Source organism: Galeopterus variegatus, unplaced genomic scaffold (assembly GCF_000696425.1).
Source record: "Galeopterus variegatus unplaced genomic scaffold, G_variegatus-3.0.2 Scaffold1302, whole genome shotgun sequence".
In the NCBI taxonomy this organism is placed as follows: Eukaryota; Metazoa; Chordata; class Mammalia; order Dermoptera; family Cynocephalidae; genus Galeopterus; species Galeopterus variegatus.
The window spans coordinates 61,864-70,723 of record NW_007727413.1 but is presented as its reverse complement, the minus strand read 5'-3'; the positions used below and the strand labels follow the sequence as shown (position 1 = coordinate 70,723).

Here is an 8,860-nt window from a genome sequence, read left to right as displayed (position 1 = left end):
ATTTTTTTTTTTTTTTTTTTTTTTAAGATGACCGGTAAGGGAATCTTAACCCTTGACTTGGTGTTGTCAGCACCGCATTCTCCCGAGTGAGCCACGGGCCGGCCCAACAGACGAATATTTTTTTGACATGGAAAGATGTTCATAAAGTTGTGATGACTGAAAATGCCGGTGGAAACATAACATGCAAACCCACGTACACATAAACACACACACACCCAATCGAAGACCCGAAGGCCACCCACCTGGCTGCTGACAGCCATTATCTGTGTGTGATGAGAACACAGATGCTCAAAGCTTTCTTGTTTTGGCTTCTCTGGGTTTCTTCCCCCATTATAGTCACACATTTTTTCACAGTAAATACAGATTATTTTCCACTTAGAACAATGACAAATAAGCCCCACCCTGGGGACTAATGGAGAGCCTTATTTATTCCAGGGAACTCTACTCTATGCATAGAAAAGAAGAATGAGGCGGGGCTGGTGGTGCTGGGGCAGGTTCACGGCTCCAGCAGAATCGTGCAGAATATCAATCCACCTAGCGCTGGACTCCCGTGTTCTTTGGCTCGTTTGTTCAGCAGGTGTTTATGGAGTGCCAGCTACACACCCAGCAGTGGGCTAGATTGTCGGGACACAGGGAACAAGAGGAAATGGCCCTTCTTCTGGGCAGCGGAACCCCTGGCAGTCACGGCGTGGGATGTGTTAGGCCAGAGATGGGCTCGTTGACAGCGAGCCCAGCAAGGTGGCACCTAACCCGGACAGGAATCTGGGCAGCTGGGAGAACACACTTGCCAGCAGCAGGGGGGACTTGTTCTATCTTTGACACACACACGCTGGCCATCCTTGCCCCCAAAGGAGCTGAGTAGGGCCAGTGGCCTGCAGCCGTGAAACGGAAGGGAACGGAGCCAAACCTCAGCGCCCTCCTCTGCAAGTTCACGAACCCAGGAGAAGTCCCATCGTTTCCAGAGATTCCTTCTGACAAAGCCCTGCTGCCATTGATTTAAGCACCTACTATGCGCAAGGCTCTGAGCATGGTTCTTTCTGTACACTGTTGAGCCTGATTCTTAAAATGCCCCCTCGACTTTACAGATGTGCAGATGGGATCAGAGGGGTGGAGCCACCTGCCCCAGGCCCCCAGCAGGGAGTGCTGGAGCTCAGATCAGACCCAGGTGTGCCTGACAGCAAAGCACATTCCCCTTCACCCTAGGGTTCTCCAGAAGATGCCAGATACCGCAGGCTCCTCCTACCAAATCACATCCAGCGACCTATATGCTGGGCTCAGGTTTAGGGTGCCGCCCAGTTGGCTTACTTGGTCATAGCTAGAACAGCAGCAGTCTCCTTTGGCTTCAAGGAATATACCCACCAGCTGAGCCCCTGCACCCACTGATTCAGCAGAGCATTACTGAACATCTACTGTATGCCAGGAATGTGCAGGACACTGCGGTATACCTAGCTGTCTTCATCGAGGCAATGTGCTAAGATCTCACTGGTGCCAGTCTGCGAGCACCTTAAAACCCACAACTGGAATTTAATTCCTTTGGATTTAGGCACAGAATCACCAGAAACACCCCCTCCACACACATACACACACCTTAAAATGTAAGTGGCTTTGGCGGAGCGGCCCATTGGATGCACGTTTTCAGGGCATCGCTTTTGCAGGGCAGACAGAGAACAGCACACGGGTAGGCTCTGAAGAGGGGAGGAGGAGACACATTCTGCAGGCATGCAAACGGTCTCCTCCGCTCCCAACGCCCTCTGACGGGTAGCAGCCGACCTGCACTGGCTGGCACTGGGGTCTGCATCCCGTCAGCCGGAAGGATGTGCATGATCAATGTTGCAGGGGGGGAGGAGGCAGCTTGCATGCTCTGCCTACCCATTCCTTAGGGGTCTGGGGTCGGGCTTGGGTGGGCACCACTGTTGGGGCCACTGGGCAGCAGGAACAGGGAGCAGGAGCAGAGGACAGACCAAAGGGGAGGTGGGCATCGGGCCTCACCCACCCCCCTAGCAGCCCCGACCAGGCTCACAGCGGGTGCTACTTCCAGAGTCACCTCAATCCAATATCCACAGCTGATCAAACACTCTGTGGGACTTCTAGGACCATGTATTTTGCCCTCAGAGACATACCTTCATGGGGCTAAGGGGCACTGCCCTGAATGCCAGAAGACCCAAGAGTCCCATGGCCACCCCCAAACCCACCCAGATCCCCCATCTCTCACCAGATCCCACTTTAGACTTCACAAAGAGAATGGGGTTGAGTGTGTCCGAGCATACACTAGTCCCCAGCTCTGAAGACCAGCCCCATGAATCTGCAGGGCAGAGTCACCGGGCTCAGCCTAGCCAGGGCTGGCAGCTTTCCCAGGCGAGGTCCTTTATCCTCCCCAGTCTCCAGGGCAGAGGGCGGCTGGTAACCAGATGTCCCACTGGGGGTGGGGGAGGGGGTGAAACCCAAATCCAAGGGTTGGGGGCATTACACCAAGTGTGGTTTTAGCAATGGCCAAGAGCAGCATCTGACCTGCAGAGGGCACAGGGACCTTGATTTCCCCCTGTCCTGCCTGTCTACTTCTTTTCCCCTCTCCTTGGCTCATGGCCTTCGGCATGTTCTGAAAAAATTCTGCTGTGCTGGTTATGCTGCCGGAACTCTCCTGCTCTGCTCTGTCTCATTTCAGGAAAAATTCCTACAGAAGCCAGGAAGATAGTCAGACATGAGGCCCAGCCATTCCAACAGCTGTCCTGGACAGAGCGGGTACCCCAGGAAGGACCTGCAGGTCTGTGCCAGCCCTGTCCACAGCTGGAGAAGGGGCTGACTCCAGGAGCCTCAGATGCAAGCCAGAGACATCCTGGTGGACTGTGAGGGGGCATCCCCTGTCCCTGCCCACAATATCCCCCTTTGAGCCACACTCAGATGCTGAGCCCAGTTCTGGAAATCAAGTGAGGCAGTAACAGGCAGCTTGAGAGGGTGTCAATGCACCAAGAGCCACTCCTATGGCCTATGCACAAGCACCATGCAATTGGGACCTGGATTCCTCCCAAAGGGTGCAAGAGACCCTCTCCTGCTCACACCATGAGCACCCCCCACGGTGAAGCAGGCGCAGCAGTTGCAGCATTCCACCACAGGGCTCGGGGCAGGCGACAAGCGTGAGCCTGACACCGCATGTCCACGGTTATGCTTGGGATTGGCCCTGCAGGCCCAGGGCCCACTGCAGGCCCCCAGGCAGGGCTTGAGCATCCCGGGCTCCTGAGACCAGCTCGAGGGCTGCCCCAGAGAGCATGAAGGAAACGCACTGTGGAGCTTCATCGTGCTCTTCCAGACTGCTCTCCAAAGTGGGCGATTTCTCACACCACGCAAATGGGTCAGAAGATGGCAGGGTCCTGTCCAGAGAGCTACCTCGTGTCCCTTGACATCAGCAGAAGGCGATTTCAGTGGGTGAAGCAGGGACGAGAACTACCCTCGGCCCATGTGGCAGTTAAGCAACCAAGATGCAGATCTTCGGGGGCCATCACCCCCACTTGAGCATCTCTGGGGCTCACAAGGCAAGGGAGGAGGCCACGCCCCAAACAGCCGCTCTTTTCCTGGGGACAGTGGATGGTCAGGCCGAGTGGGCCCAAAGCGGTTGGCAGAGCATGGGGACTGTCACAGATCCTCTTCTTTTTTCTTTTTTTAAAAGATGACCGGTAAGGGGATCTTAACCCTTGACTTGTTGTTGTCAGCACCACGCTCAGCCAGTGAGCAAACCGGCCATCCCTATACGGGATCCGAACCCGTGGCCTTGGTGTTGTCTGCACCACACTCTCCCGAGTGAGCCACGGGCCGGCCCTCAGATCCTCCTCTTCTTCCTGCCTTTCCTGGAGCTCTATCACCTTCCACCCCACCCCTCAGGACCCGGAGCCTCAGCCACCCCCGCCCAGGAACAGGGACCCATACCAGGGCCCAAGCCTGGAACACAGAACGCAGATGGGAAGCTCCCATGGCCACAGCATGGCTGTGTCTATGAAACTCTTTTCATCTTTGTTTTGATGGGTGAAGTTCAATGCCAGAATATTTGGTTTATGAGTCATGCTAATTACAGCTGGGGGGGGCAGGGGTAGGCACCAGGAAGAACAACAGAAAGAAGCATGTTCTGAAAAAATTCTGCCGCGCTGGTTGTCCTGAACAGGGAGGTTACATCCCAGGAATGAAGGGGGAGCTGCCTGTGCCCTTCCTGGGACATCAGGGGTCACCCCAGGTCTGGCTGGCTGCATCTGCCCCAGAGGGGCAGCAGCGTCCTGTGGCTGGATGGAGCCCACCCAAGTCCTCCTGAGCCTCCCGAGCTGCTGCTCATGGGGACTCCCTTCCTCGGCATCACAGGGGACTCCAGGTGGCAGGAGGAGGAGAGGCAAGGGAGACAGGACCATGAGAGTCCCTGGGGAGCAGACCTGCTGTCCCTCCTGCATTCTCAATTGGCGGCTGGGAAGGGGAAACTTGGAAACCTGAGGAGCTTGGGTGCCAGCCTCAGCTTGGAGAGCTACGCTTGGTGTCCCCAGCACAGGTGGATGTTACAAGCACAGGCTCTGGGGATGAAGACATAGATTTGAGTCTTGGGTCTTCCACCCACTGGCTAGGGAAGCTTGGGCCAGCCACGAGCCCCTCCGAGGTTTCCATGGTGAGCGTTCCCTTGATGGGACTGTTAGAATCAACGTTTGCTCAGCATCCGCCATGTGGGAAACACACAACCGTGGCCACCATTACCACTGTTGACGCCACTGCCATGGTTGTGAGGTCATCCCTCAGCTTTGGGAAGCTCCCGCGTGTTCTCTCCCCTCTGCTTCCCATGGCCCTGTCTCTCGTCCCTCCTCTCCAGTTGGCAGGGACACTGAGCAGACCCCAGGGAGGATGTGCTTCCCCTCCCGGCAGCACACACAACGGTCAAGTGCATCTGTCTGTGAGGCAGCATGTGGCTGCACCACCCGCCTGGGAGTGTGTACTTTCCTGCACTAAGAAAACAGGCTGAGCAGCCCTCTAAGGACGTCACTCACTCCCCGGGGACCCAGGAAGTAGCTGGCGGTGGAAAAAATGTAGTTTCTCAAGACATTTCTTATTTTCAATGCTGGTAAGGAGAAAGCTCCAAGTGTGTCACATTGCCTGTTCCCAGAAACCAGGTGAACTAGAAGAGGTGGAAACAAATCACACCGGCAGCAGCTTCCTCCTCCCTTCCAAGCAAGGATGGGTCAGGTCGGCCCATGAGTGCCTAAAGCAGACAGAGGGACTTTCCAGAGCTGGGACACAGCCAAGGTGGGGGCCAGCACGGCCGGGCCCAGGCTAACAGGTGGGGACCACACCTGTGCCCGTGGAGGTGCCATGCCGACCTGCATGGTGGGCGGTGGGTCAGCCTGTGCTGTCCAGAGGCTCCAGACCAGGGACCACTCTCAGCGGCACAGGCAGCTTCACTTCCCACAAGGGTCTCCAGGGAAAGGGACATTGATTTTCCTGCCCAAGCTGGGTCCCCTCCAGGAGCATCAAGGCTGTTAGTTTTGGAGGCCAAAGTCAATGTTTCCTGTTCTGTGCAGGGTCCAGGTTGGCCACAGACAGGAGTGGACAGACCTGGCTCTCAGATGGTCCAGTGATATTGGGATGGGGTTGGGGGTCCCTACCAGCTGCAGAGGCGGGCATGGATTCCACGGTTTTTCCTTCTACACCCTCAGAAAAGCACCAGAGAAGAATGAAGCAAGATAAACACCCCACAAGAAATTGGGGGGAAGGTACATTTGTTCCCGACAGCATCCATCCGCAGAAGAGCTCGCCTCCTCCCTAGTCAAAGCGGATCCGAGATCATGACTCTCGATGGAACCTCATCTATGGAAGGGGAGTTGGCAGAACAGGACACAGGGCTTTCCCGGAAACTTCTGGTCTCTCTGCCCCTTTGCCACTGCCAACCTGGCCCCTCCCACTGCATTCATCGTCCTCCCTGGCAGAGGTGTCTGCTCAGCCCAGCTCTGGCAACCAGGCTGAAGCCACGAAGACAGGAGCTGGAGTGGCTCTGGGTCCCTCCCGGCTCTGTCCCGTCCTCCGGGCCACCTACCTCTGCTCCAGCCGGGCCACGCCAGCCGTGTCCTCACCGCGGCCTCCTAGAGCATCTCCCAGCGGCTGAGCCTCCTCCCGGCCAGGTCGCGGGGGAAGCACAGACTTGTCGGAGGAGACGGAGCAGGGAGGAAAAGTCCTCGGGGAAGAAGGCGCAAAGAAGGGGGGTGGGGAGGGGAGGTGCGAGCACCTTTATCTTCTCAGCTCCAAGGTCTCTGTGGCCAGAAGCGGAAACGCGGTTTCTCGAAAGTCAAGGAAGAGACGGAGAAAATGGGACAAACACGGAAAGAGCAAACCCCAGCCAGATGTGAGCGCCGAGGAGCCTAGAACGCTCCCAGCGCATTTTATCCAAACAGCAGCCTCCGAGGATTAACTGTGTGTGTGCCCAGCCGGGCAGGAGGAAACCAGCCGCTGCCCTCCCTAGAGAGCTGGGAGTGGCGATGGCCACTTTCGTGTGTCCGGAGGCCCATCCAGATGTGGAGGCAGCTGGGAGCCCAGGACGAGGATGCCCCGCACTGCGGGGGAAGGGGGTGCCCAGGAAGGCTGAGAGCTCTGAGTTACTATGGTAGCAGGGGGATGGGCTTCACGGAGCTCAGGGGTCCCCTGTAGCCAACCCAGTGGGATCAAGTATCCAAACACTGGCAGACCTGAGATACACCATCCACGGGGGGCTCCTCCTGGGGACCACGGACAGGTTTGGGGGCGTCCGTAACCCCCCTACAACAGAATGCCAAATTGTGTGTGTGTGTGTGTGTATGTGTATGTGTGTGTACACACGTGTGCATTTTTGCAAGTTTCAGAGTCTTGAGAGCTCGGTGATCCAAAGGTCAGGAAGGAACCCTGGCCTGGAAGGTGTAGATTTCCCAGAGAACAGCGTGAGTGCAGGGGTGGGGCCGGTGGGGCTTGAGAGGCTGCAGCGTTCTGCAATTCCTATCAGTCTCGCCTTCCTCGATGTGAAAAACTGACATGTTCTCAACCTCATAAAAATGTTCTTTGTGAGCGAGACGTCCTTCAGCCGGTTTCCCATCCCAGTCACTGCCCCAGGCTTCACCAGAGCCACCCGTGGTCAGGGCCCCATCTACAATCCCCAAACGCTGAGTCAGACCAGCTTGTTCCAGAATCTTATCACAGCACTAGAAGGGCAGGATCTGCCCAGAGGAACAAAACTCTGCTCTGACAATAACCACGTTCCTTCATTTTTGCTTCTTTCTGGCTTGTTTTGGGCCCCTGCTCCTATGTTCTCCAATCTGCTCCTGGCCTGGATGTCGTACCTGCACTCTTTGTTGTATAATCACTCCTCCGAGGGCCTCTCTCTCTGGCTACATGTGGACAGGAGACGTAAAAACAGGGATGCTGGTCTGGGATGTTCAGGGCAAAACAAGGAGGCTGCACTTCACAATTCCTTGCCTTGGAATTTCCCCTCCTCCACAGCACCCATATCTGGAAAGGCTAAAAGAATCCAAAGGGGAGAAAGAAGAGTGTGCATGTCTGATGCCCTCCTGTATTGCTACACGACTACGCCAATTGTCTGGTTAGGCAATTCATCACTAAAGCCAAACATTTCACTATTTTAGTTACACTAAGTTTCCATTTGTATTGTCAGGGTTAGGACTCAGACCCCTCAAACCCATTGTACAGACTGGGTCACCAGACCCCTCACCTGCCAGGCTGGGTCATAGACCTCACACACACAGGTCCACGCTAGGTCATTGGGAAAGATCCCGGGAGCCATTGACAGGTGACACGAGCTCAGTCCTCAGCAGTAGCAGCAGCAGCTTACAGCAGCAGTAGCAGCGGTGGCCTCTTGGGGCATCCCAAGGGCACTGGCAGCAACAGCTTCCAGCAGCAGTAGCGTCGTCCCTGTGCCCCCCCACCCAGGGGCATCCCGGAGGTGGGGGACGGGGGTGCACCGTGAATCAGAGCCACTTGTCCTTTACACTCAAGTCATAACCCAAGACACCTGGGTGCACATCCACACTTACATTAGACAGTAACCAAGGAACACCTGGGTGTACGCGCCTATTTACATCAAATGCTCAGCAAGATTCTGAACACCTGAGGGGCCCTGACCATTTTCCTTCACTTTCCCTCCACCTCCTCTTGCCCTAAGGCTGGGCTTAGGCTGGCATCCAGGTAGAGCTGAGAGTGGACAGAAATGGAAAGAGAAGGTGAGGCTCTGTCGGGAGAGGCAGCCGGCGAGGGCCCGTGGCCACTGCACGGAAACCCTGGCTGCCGTGCCCAGCCCCCACTGTGCGTAGAAAGAGAAATGCTGTCGAGCCTTCCAGCACCAGGGAGAACTTACAGCACATCTGCTGAGATGATTAAGTCAATGAGCCTCCATGAGAGTTGCAGCCTCACTAGCCTTAGGAGACTCGGGATGGCTCATGCTTTTTGGCATACACGCCTGAGGCTTGGCAAAACTTACATCCCTGGTTGCTTATCGAAACAGGAAAATGCAGAGATAAGCTTGTCTTCTTTCTTGTAAGTGACATGAGGGAGTTTCCCAGCCAACCAGAGCAAGGCCCAGCACACTGATTGACCTTAGGTTGGTCACTCTGTCCTCAGATAGCCTTTGCTGCAGTGACACCAGAGACGACAACAAGAGAAGCTGAAAAACTGGGCAGGACACATCTACACGGCCCCTACCGCCCTTGGTCAAGTCATTAGAGAATCTGGGGCTTTCCTGGAGCTCTGTGAACAGGAAAATCACTAAATGCCATGGGGAAGCTCCTCTTGTCCTACCCGGGAGCCTCAGACTTACTGACGTTCTGGACCAATACCAGATTTCACAAAGCTGGGCACACAGCTC

General features: G+C 55.9%; 1 protein-coding gene across 1 annotated transcript in view; it reads right to left on the bottom strand.

The window, feature by feature from the left end:
- The window catches only part of C1QTNF1 (C1q and tumor necrosis factor related protein 1), a 21,758-nt gene extending 15,438 nt beyond the window's left edge, over positions 1-6,320 (bottom strand). Inside the window, exon 1 of the mRNA XM_008576166.1 lies at positions 6,242-6,320. The gene's annotated coding sequence lies outside the window, so the exon portion shown is untranslated. The remainder of the gene's footprint in view (positions 1-6,241) is intronic.
- Between the last annotated feature and the right edge of the window lie 2,540 nt (positions 6,321-8,860).